This window comes from Heterocephalus glaber, unplaced genomic scaffold, assembly GCF_053883595.1.
Source record: "Heterocephalus glaber isolate CG9 unplaced genomic scaffold, H.glaber_assembly_v1.0 deba00001662, whole genome shotgun sequence".
NCBI classification, from domain to species: domain Eukaryota; kingdom Metazoa; phylum Chordata; class Mammalia; order Rodentia; family Bathyergidae; genus Heterocephalus; species Heterocephalus glaber.
In genome coordinates, this window is record NW_028258403.1 from 15,837,049 (window position 1) to 15,847,500 (window position 10,452).

Sequence of the window (10,452 nt, forward strand, 5' to 3'; positions counted from 1 at the left end):
AATTTAAATACAATCAATGTTGTTTCATAAAATATATTTGTCTTGTGTTTGGAACTTTCTAGCAGTCATGATGGCAGTGCCTTCTATGCTGTACATACACCTGCATCTCTCCTTCTAGCCTAAAAAGCTGCCTGTCTGCCATGTTCTGCAGTAGATGCCTTCCTAATTGTTGATGAAGTTAGACAACATACCCAAATGCTATGTTAAGTACTGTACTTGGATCTAAGAGCTAAATAATGAAATATTTAAAACAAATTAATTTTTATAAACAATAACTTTTAGAAAAAGTTATTTTTATAATTTCACAAAAACAAAATATATATTTTATGTACTCACAGCAAAATAAAGGCCTCACAACTAGCAAAACTGCTGGAAAATATTGAAAGATGTGATTTGGAGTAAAGCAAATTTCTTTCTTTCTTTTTTTTTTTGTGGTACCGGGGATTGAACTGGGGTCCTTGTGCTTGAGAGGCAGGCGGCGGCACCACTGAGCTAAATCCCCAGCCCACAAATTTATTTCTTACAATTGTTAAAATATAAATATTAAGGGCAGGGGATTTAGCTCAGTGGCGCCGTGCCTGCCTTGCAAGTGCAAGGTCATGAATTCAATTCCCTGTACCGCAAAAAAAAAAAAGAATTCCCCAAAATATAAACATTAAATTTAAAAATCTCCTAGCAACTGCTAGGTATAAAGTACTTCACCAGGCACTGAATTTAAGAATAAAGAGTTATAATGGCTCAGTTGAAAGGTATTCCAAACTTTCTATATATTCTATATTATTTTCATTTTATAGATAATAAGGGTGCAAAGAAATTGTCCACGGTCCCACAGCATACAGGAGGAAGAGGTGGGAGTCAAATTCATATTGATTACCTGTCAAAGTCTGTTTGTTCAACAAGTGTTTCTGAGAGCTTTCTATATGACAGCGTTCTAGGGGCTTGGGACACACCAGGGAAGAAAATGGAAGAAGACCCCTGCACTAGAGCTGCCTACTCTCCCAGAGGGGTGGGGCCAGCTGAACCCCACTGTGCCCTATCCCATCCTGGCCTCTGGAGAAAGGAGGTAAGGCCGCCAAGAATGGGGCCTGGGATTTAGCTCAGTGGAGCCTGTCTCACAAGTGCAAGGTCCTGAATTTGATCCCTGGTACCAAACCAAACCAAACTAAACCAAACCAAACCAAACCAAACCAAACAAAACAAAACCAAACAAAACAAAACAAAAAGAATGGACTCCAACACGTTTCTAGTGGTTTTGATAGCAGCAGAGACTACCATAACCAGAAAGAACATTTTCTAGAGAGCTGTGAGCTGGCTGATTCTCCTCCAAGCTCTAAAAGTGAAGGCTGCAGGACTGGGAATGTAGCTTAGTAAAAAAATTTTTTTAAAGTTCAGGAGGGGCTGAGGATGTAGGTCAATGGTAGAGCCTTAATTAGCAGGGCCCAGGGTTCAATCCCCTGCCCTGCCAAAAACTAAAAAATAAATTTAAAAAAGTGAAGCTTGCAAGAGGGGCTGGGCAGGGAGGGGCTAACCACTGGGTGATCATATTTGGGAAATTTACAAGAATAGAAGTTTCATTTCCCCTCCATGCCAGGTTATTGAAGCTTTGGGTAAATTCTATTCTATCAAATAAGAGAAGAATCCTTTCTTCACCAGCCATGCCTATAATACCTAAGGATGATCAATCATGTTGGAGAAACAAGAGGCTGCTGCAGAAAGTAAACAGTCTTGATTGTAAGACTGGGATTTAAATATCCATTTAGCACATAAAGCCTTGGAAAACTAATTTTAATTAAAAAATGGAGACAGATTCCAGATTCATAAATATTTCTACATGAATTCTATCAAAACTGTATGGTTTGTATGCATATATTATAAGATAATGTTTATTCTAGAAATCAGAATGCTATAGAAAGCTTCATTATTCATTTTACAGACTTCACATAGCATTGAAATAAAAACCTGGATACATAGCACATACAAAAAAAGAAAATTGCATTCAAATATCATTTATTAAAACAAGTGCAAAAAATAAAATATCTGCAATCAATTCTAGTAGTATATTAACAGAATAACCACCACTAACAAAATAGGCTTTTTTCAGTAATATAAATATGGTACAATATTAGGAGAATTATAAGTTAGATGGATCAAAAGAGTAAAACTAGGGCCAGGGATTTAGCCCAGTGATTCCACTGCCTGCCTCGCAAGCACAAGGTCCAGAGTTCAATCCCCAGTACCAAAAAAAAAAGGAGTAAAAGTATAAGATAGCTTTGAGAGAAAATAAAAAGCTACTTGATAAAAGCCCATATTTGTTCCTGGTTTGTTAAAAAACCCAAAGTATCCCATGAAGACAAGATGAGGAATAAACATAATCAAGCAAGACATGATTAAAGCATTTCAAACATTAAAACTTTAGCTACATTTTCATGAAAAACGCAACAATCAAAAAGCTTCAGTATCATTGGTATTATTCATATCTGTTCAGAAAGCTAGCTAATGAATAAGAAAGACAGTCAGACATAGTGGCACACACCTGTACTCCCAGTTGCTCAGGAGGCTGAGGCAGGAGAGTCTCAAGTTTAATGTCAGCCTGGGTAATTTGGTGAAACTCTGTCACAAAATAAAATTTTAAAAGAGATTGAGATGTATCTCAGTGCTTCCTGAGTTTAAATCCCAGTGTGGTATTTTTTTTAAAAAAAACAAGAAATATAGATATTAAGCCAGGTATGCCGGGCATGGTGGCAGATGCCTGTAATCCAGGTGACTCAGGAGGCTGAAGCAGAAAGAAAGCAAGTTTGAGGCCAGCCTGGGCAACTCATAAGACCTTGTCTCAAAAAATAAAGAAGTATGAGGATATAGCTTAGCGATAGAGCATTTGCTTACCATGTGTATAGCCCTGGGTTCAATCCTCAACACACACACACACACACACACACACACACACACACACACAACATAAATATTAAATATGCTAGATGAAATTTATCATTATAGATGATCTACTTGTCTGGCAGAAAAACCTAGAGTCAGGGAAGAAAACTATTTCTCCCAATAAGAGAGTTCAGAAAGATGTTTCATCAGAGGGTCACTTTCCTGTACCATGTGGAAAAGGTAGGAGAAAAAAGATCTCATTCAAAAGGGCCTTGACTCAGGCCTTTTCACGTGCTCTTTCTTCTGCTTCAAACACTTCCCCTAAATCTTGCACGCTAGCCACTTTCTTATCATTTATTTGTCATCAACTTCCTGTACTGTTGAAAGACCCTTACCTACTCCAGCCCTTAGTAAGACAGCCGGTAGCACTCAACGTTTCCGTGGCGCGGGCTGCCGGGATGTGTGTCACTCGCATGTTTACTTTTCCTTCTGGCTGAGCAGTACACAGACCGAGTTTCCCTGCCAATGTGGCAGGGGGTCAGTGCCGCTTGGAGGACGGGGAGATCTCTCAAGCACAACTCTGCTCCCTTCTCCCTTTCCCATCAATTAAATCAAGACTCCAAAGACCCAGAGGACAAGGAACCACGAGATCAAAGTAAACTTGCTGGAGCCTCCGAGCCTAAGGCGCAGGTTCAAAGAGGACTGCAGCAGGAGCTGCCCAACCAGAAACACTCACGTGGGCCTGTTGCAGGCGAGGGAAGCAAGTTCATTGCTTTCAGGTAAGAACTTTTAGGGTCAAAAATGTGTCAGATATTATGGCACGTGACGAGCACTAAGTAGTTTAGTTTTTGCAACTGCATTTTTACATGAGAAAATAGAGATGTAGTGATTTTAGTACGATTTCCCAAGACTTCTGAAGTAGTAGAGTCAGTTTGTTTTTGGAGTCCACACTCTTTACCATTAGGCTGTACCAACTCATCAGAGGAAAACAGTTTTTAAAAGGAAGAGTAAGGAAAAGGATCTTTCTTATCTTACTAAAACCAAAACATATATACCTATAAAAACAGAAAATAAAGAAGCACAAAAGATAGATACATAGATCAATAGAACAGAACCATAGATAAACTTAAAACAATATGCCCGAAGCATTAATTTTATTTGCTAAATTATTTAATTAATTATCTATTTCTCTATTTTTTGCTTTTTTGAGACAGTCTTACTATGTGGTCCAGGCTGGTCTCCAACTCATGGGAATGCTCCTGCCTCAGCCTCCTGAGTGCTGGGATCACAGATATGTGCCATAGTGCCTGTCTCCAAAGGATTTGTTTTACAAAAGGGCAAAGCAATACAGCAAAGGACAACCTTTTCAATAAATGCTGCTGGAGTAGTTAGACAGCCATAGGCAAAATAAATGAACTTCAACACACAACTTACACCTCATAAAAAAATTAAGTCAGTGTGGATCATGGGCTTAAATGTAAAGCACAGAACTATACCACTTTTTTTTTCCCCATTAAGTTTATTGGTACATTTTCGGTATACAATACAGTTATATTCATCATTGGGATCTTGTACCATTACATGAGTCTCTTGGTTCTTATTTTTTTCCCCCTTCCCTTGCCCTCCCTTCCCTATTTGCAAAGACCTTGTTTCCGTTTTTTTTCCTCTTCTCATATTTTTTCCTTTCTCTTTTTTCCCTTCCCCTACCCCTCCCAATTCCCCTGCTCTTTTAGACCTTTTCTTCCTATTACACAATATCAGTTATACATTTTTAAAATTACAATATCAAGATCTAGGAGACATTACCACAGATTTTACAGAATTTAAAAGGATATAGAAAGCATATTACAAAAATCTTTTTAAAAATAAATTTGACAACTTCTAAGAAGTACTTTAGAAGACAAATTAATGAAACGTTTTAACTCTGGAGGAAATATAAAATTTGAATAGCACCTATTAAAGAAAGTATATTCCTAGCTTGAAAACTTACCTATATGACAACAGAAGGCTCATAAACATTTTAACTGATAAATTATATCAAACAATTAAAGCAGAAAAAAGAAGGAACACTTCTCCCCTCATTTTAGGAACTCAACATTGTGCTAATCCTAAAACTGGATAAAGATAATAGAAGAAAAAAGTATGAACATAGATAGAAATTTGTTTAACAAAACAAACTATTGGAAGTCAGATCTGGCAGTATGTAGAAAGTGGTTTTGTTATAGGCATGGCAGTGTTGGTTCAGCATTGGAAGATCTACCCCCAAAAGTCATCATTTTAACAGAGGAAAGGAAAAAGCCATATGATCCTGTCACTAGTTGGAGAAAGAGTATTGGACTAAATTCTACAGCTGTTCATAGTTAAAGCTATCAGAAGACTAGAAGTAGAACAGAAACTTCTCAACAGATCAAAGACATGTACTCCATACTTCCAACAAAAACTCCTTCTATGAATGGAGACGATACAATGCTTTCTCCCTAAAGTGGGGAACAAGGGCATATATGCCTACTCTTCATCTGTCCATTAGACTTTGAAACATAGGTCTAAACCAAAATAGTCTGGCAATAAAATGATACAACTAGGATAGGATTGGCAAGGTAGAAGCAAAATCTTTATATGTAGATGAAATGATCATCTACAGAGAAAATACTAGAAATCTCTAGGAGCCCCTAGAACTTGTACTTGAATTTAGCAGGATTAGAAAACACAAGGTATATATAAAAATTCAGGTCTGTGTATACTTGCTATAAATGAAGAATTGGATATTGAAATTTAAAAGTTATGTAGGAGTACAAAGGACCTAGAAAAGGTTTTTTTTAAAAAAAAAAAACAGTGTTGGAAGACGTTTAGTTCCTAATTTTAAGACTTCTTCTAAAGCTACAGTAATCAAGGCAGTGTTGGTGTAACTATACCACTTTTAGAAAAAGAAGAAAATCTTCAGGATCTAGGGCTAGGGAGAGTTCTCAGTCTTGACACCAATCAAAATCAATAAAAGGAAAAATTGATGAATTGGACCTAATCAAAATTAAAAACTTCTGTTCTGCTGATAATCCAGTTAAGAAGATGAAAAAACAAGTTATGGACTGGCAGAAAATATTTGCAAATCATATATTCACCAAGGGGGTTGTATCTGTAATGTATAAAGAACTCTCAAAACTCAATAGCTAAAAAAATCCAATTAGAAAATTTGCAATTGGCTGAGGCACCATGTCCTTTAAAAATATGACACCTCACAGCTTCTACTTCTGGGTCCTGTAGCAGTAGAGCTGGCTCCAGAGTTGCTGAGAAAAGGGAGAAAATGAGTTGGAAGTGACCTGAGGCAATGAAGTGATGGAGATAAGAGAGAAGGGAGAATTCAGCCTATGCTGCCCGGATGTATCTGTAGTAGCCAGAGGTGCTTAAACTCTTCTCAGTGGGGAGGGGCTGCTCACCACCTTCTGAAGACTCAAGGGCAAAGCCACCGCTTTATATGTGAAAGTGATACTACCCTGCTAAACCACCAGCCAGTGGGGTATTTTTAAAATATTCTCTGTTGCAATCATAATTACTACTCATTAAAGAAAATTTAGGAATTTTAAACAATCAGCTTGCTACTCAAATGCTACATAGCAGTGTTAATCTTTTGGTATTAAATGTTCCTCTAGACATTTCTGTGCATAATTTTTTGGTGTGTTTACATAGTTATTATTATACTGTACATACGATTTTATGTTCCTTTTGTACTTAACATAAACATTTTTTCTATGTTACCAGTCTTTAAAAAAAAAGAAAATTTGCAGTTGGGAGGTGGAGTCAGGAAAAATCTCAAGTTTGAGACTAGCCAGGGTACCTCGCAAGACCCCACCTTTAAAAAAAACAAAAAAATACACTCCCCCAATTTCACTTATGGACATTTATCCCAGACAGGCAAAAACTTAATTTCACACAAAAACCTACACACAGTTGTTCATAGCTTTACCCCTAACAGCTCCAAACTAGAAACAACCCATATGCCTTTCAACAAGTGAATGGTTAAACAAACTCTGATCTATCCATACCATGAAATACTTCTCAGTAATAAAAGGAACAATTGGATGGATCCCTAGAGAACTGAGTTGAAAAAAAATTCTCAAAAGGTTACATACTTTATGATCCATTCATACAACAATCTTAAAATGACAACAAACAACAACAACTGGGCATAATGTTTCATGACTGTAATCCCAGAACTCTGGGAGGCTGAGGCAGGAAGATCATAAGTTTGAGCCCAGCCTGGGCAATTTAGCAATGTAGTGAGACTCTTGTCTCAAAGTAAAAAGGGCTGGGGATGCAGTTCAGGGCTTTTGGGTTCAGTCCCTTGTTGGAGTCGGGGGACAACAAAGAGATGGAGAACAGTTTTTAGCTTTTGCAAGAGTTAGGATTGGTTAGGATTGGGGACTGGGAGGAGAGATGATGATGGGGCAGACTGTGTTTTGTTTGTTTGTTTTGTTTTTTTGTTACAGGGGATTGAACTCAACTTAGCTATCTCCCCATTCATTCATGCATTCATTTATGTAAGACAGGGTCTCACTAAGTTGTTACATTGCCCAGGTTGGGTTCAAATTTTCAATCCTCCATCCTCAGCCTCCCAGAGTGCTGGGATTTCAAGTGAGTGCCACTACCCCCAGCTTGTGACTGTGACTGTGATTATATGACTGTTTGTATGTACTGAAACGGTATAGAACTTTTACACCAACACGAGTGCATGTAAAATTTAGAATCTGAATAAATTGGATGAATTGTATTAATTTTAATTTCCTAGGTATTGTATTATAGTTATGGGAAATGTTACCACTGGGGGAAAGTGGTTGAAAGATACAGATTATAAATTATAATCTATAATTATTTAAAAATAATTAGTGGAGAAAATAATTAGTGGAAGCTAATAAAATGAAATTTTAGGGTACCTATCTGGTATGCCAGACCTTTATCAAACTATCTAGGGTGCTCTTTCCAATGAGTAACAGGACATTTTTATTTTTAAACACACTGTGGGGAGACATATTAAGTTGACTGTCCCATCTAGAATGAAAATTTTCTCTAGGTGTAATGGTAAATGCCTGCAATCCCAGCACTAGGAGGCTGAGGCAGGAGGACCACAAGTTTGAGCCTAGCCTGGGCTACTTAGCAACTCAGCAAGAACCTGTCTCAAAATAAAAAAGGTCTAGGGGTGTAGCTTATGGCGAAGACTCTGGATTCAACCCCCAGTACTAAAAAGAAAAAAGTGGGAGAATTTTTTTCAATTCTAAATTATAACTATCATGCCACCGGGAACTCTTTATCTTTCTAGCACAGACAGAAATAGTTTGTCTTTAGCAATGGATGCCTGCAAAGCAACACTACTCTTCCAGTTTGACCACAGCTGCCTCCACACAACTTCCTTAGGTATCACAAACACAACCAAGCACCACGTTTCCCTTAAATTTTTTTCTATTAAATTATATTAGCAATTTCATATAAAAAAGAAAACATGTTGAAAAATTATTGCTCTGTAAATGAACTTGATCATTAAGTCCAAAGATCACTGAGCAGGGCTGGGGATTTAGCTCAGTGGTCAGGGTACCAAAAAAAAAAAAAAAAAGAGCAAAGATCACAGAGCATTGATAATAAACTTCTCAGTCTTCTAAATGTTTGTTTTTAAGGGAATGTTCATGTTTCCTTTCAGAGATGGTACCAATCAAGTGCTTGGTCTCTTTCTCTCCAGCAGTGCTCAGTCTTATAAAGGAGGCTTCCTAAACAGCAACACTATCGAAGCGGTCAATGTTTTTATTTACTCCCACCAACAGTGGGTCTGGTCGTGTCTCATCTCTACAACCTGAAAGACTTCTACGTTTCAGTTTTGATGTTCACTTTAACTTGCCTTTACCTTTTAAAAATGCTGGGTGATACCGAATAGTTTCTCTAGTGTGAGAAACTGAAAGTGTAAATAAGGATTAAAATGATTAAAATGAATAATTGATAATTTGAAATAGGAAAAGGTCCAAAGGTGTAGGGGCGGTGGGAGGGGAAGGGGAAAGGGAAGAAAGGAAAGGAAAAACTATGAGAAAAGAAAAAAAATGGAAATGAAGTCTATGTAAATAGGGAAGGGTGGAGAGGGTGAAGGGCACACAGGTAATGGGGAAAAAATAAGAACCAAGATATATCAGGTACAGGTACAGGCACCCAATGATAAATATAAATGTATTGTATACCTAAAATGTACCAATAAAAGAATTTTAAAAATAAATAAAAAATAAAAATAAAAATGCTGGCTGAGTGCAGTGTAACAAGATCTAGGCCCATGGCTCTTTATCAGTTGTCCCCGGGCTCAGGCCCTCAAAGTGACAGACCCAGTCATGTTTCACCTCTACGTCTGGGCATGTCAGTGTCATCACCTCCCTCTAACTCACTCTGACACCCTTCTGGCACCGTGGCTCTGCAGCAGCAGCTAAGCTCAAGGCTTCTTTACTTTCTTAGGGAGGTCCTGGTCCAGGTGACCCTTCCCTCCTACTCGTTTCCAAAGTAAGATTCTCTGAGACTTGCTATCTATGAAGTATTTATTCTCTGTCTTCACCAGGATTTAGCTGTGCAACAGAAAGTGTGTCCTCTCTGTTCCAACAAAGTAGCAAGTTTCATTTTAGCCTGAACTTTGCTTCTCTGGCTTTTGAATGGCTGCAGGCTCACAAATTATTAGTTGACAGAACTTGCCATGCACATCCTCAAAAATAGCCTAAATATTAATTTAGCTGTAATTTTGTTCTTCATAATAATGTCCTTCTAGCTAGGTGGGGTCCTGTATCTACTGGAGGCCACCTCCATGCCATGCTTGGACTCTGGGGAGCAGATTCACAAGGTAAAATTCCCAAGAGACAATCAACGCAGAACTGGGACGCTCGTTTATCTGCTTCTTGCATTATCTGTGTGCAGTTTAAAGTTTGAAGCAAAGTAGCAGATCTAATAAAAGGCCAATTTTGAATTGTAGCCTTTTGTCTTTTAATTTTACAAACACATCCCAAAGCTGTTGCAACCAGTCTGTGCAAGAACAAAAGTTCATTAGTCTGTCTCAACTTCAGAGGAAACATAAATTCCAATAAGCATAGCTAAATTTTCCAAAATAAGAGGATCCAGGAAAAACTAAAGGGTCTAAAACTGCCTACATAACTTTGGCTAGAAAAAAAACACTAGTACTGCCCCAAAATTATATTTTGTACAAATCGGACATAATTATATGGCCCAACCATCATTTTGCAAGTACATAGATTAAGAATATATACTAAGCCAGGTGCAGTAGCACCTGCCTCTAGTACCAAACAAATGTATGTATTCTAAGAATCTATTAGCTATCATCTTCTATAGGAAACCCCAGCCCCTAAATGCCTGTAACACTGAACATTTCTTTCCTGGTGCCCTGGTGCCGTGATTCCCCTATGTAGCTCCTATACCAATTTGTTTATATGCCAGTAATCCTTAGATGAAGGTGGGGGTTTCTTCCTCGGAGACTGTAACTGGTACATAGTAACTCCTTACTTAATGCATCCAGAATGAGTGAATAAATGCTTTAAAGAATCTGGACTGTGGGGTTTT

At 37.8% G+C, this 10,452-nt stretch overlaps 1 long non-coding RNA gene across 1 annotated transcript in view; it reads right to left on the minus strand.

Moving 5' to 3' along the window:
* The window catches only part of LOC110346256 (uncharacterized), a 43,530-nt gene that overhangs the window by 10,005 nt on the left and 23,073 nt on the right, over positions 1 to 10,452 (minus strand). Inside the window, exon 3 of the long non-coding RNA XR_015445767.1 lies at positions 2,534 to 2,610. This is a non-coding gene — a long non-coding RNA (uncharacterized LOC110346256). The remainder of the gene's footprint in view (positions 1 to 2,533; positions 2,611 to 10,452) is intronic.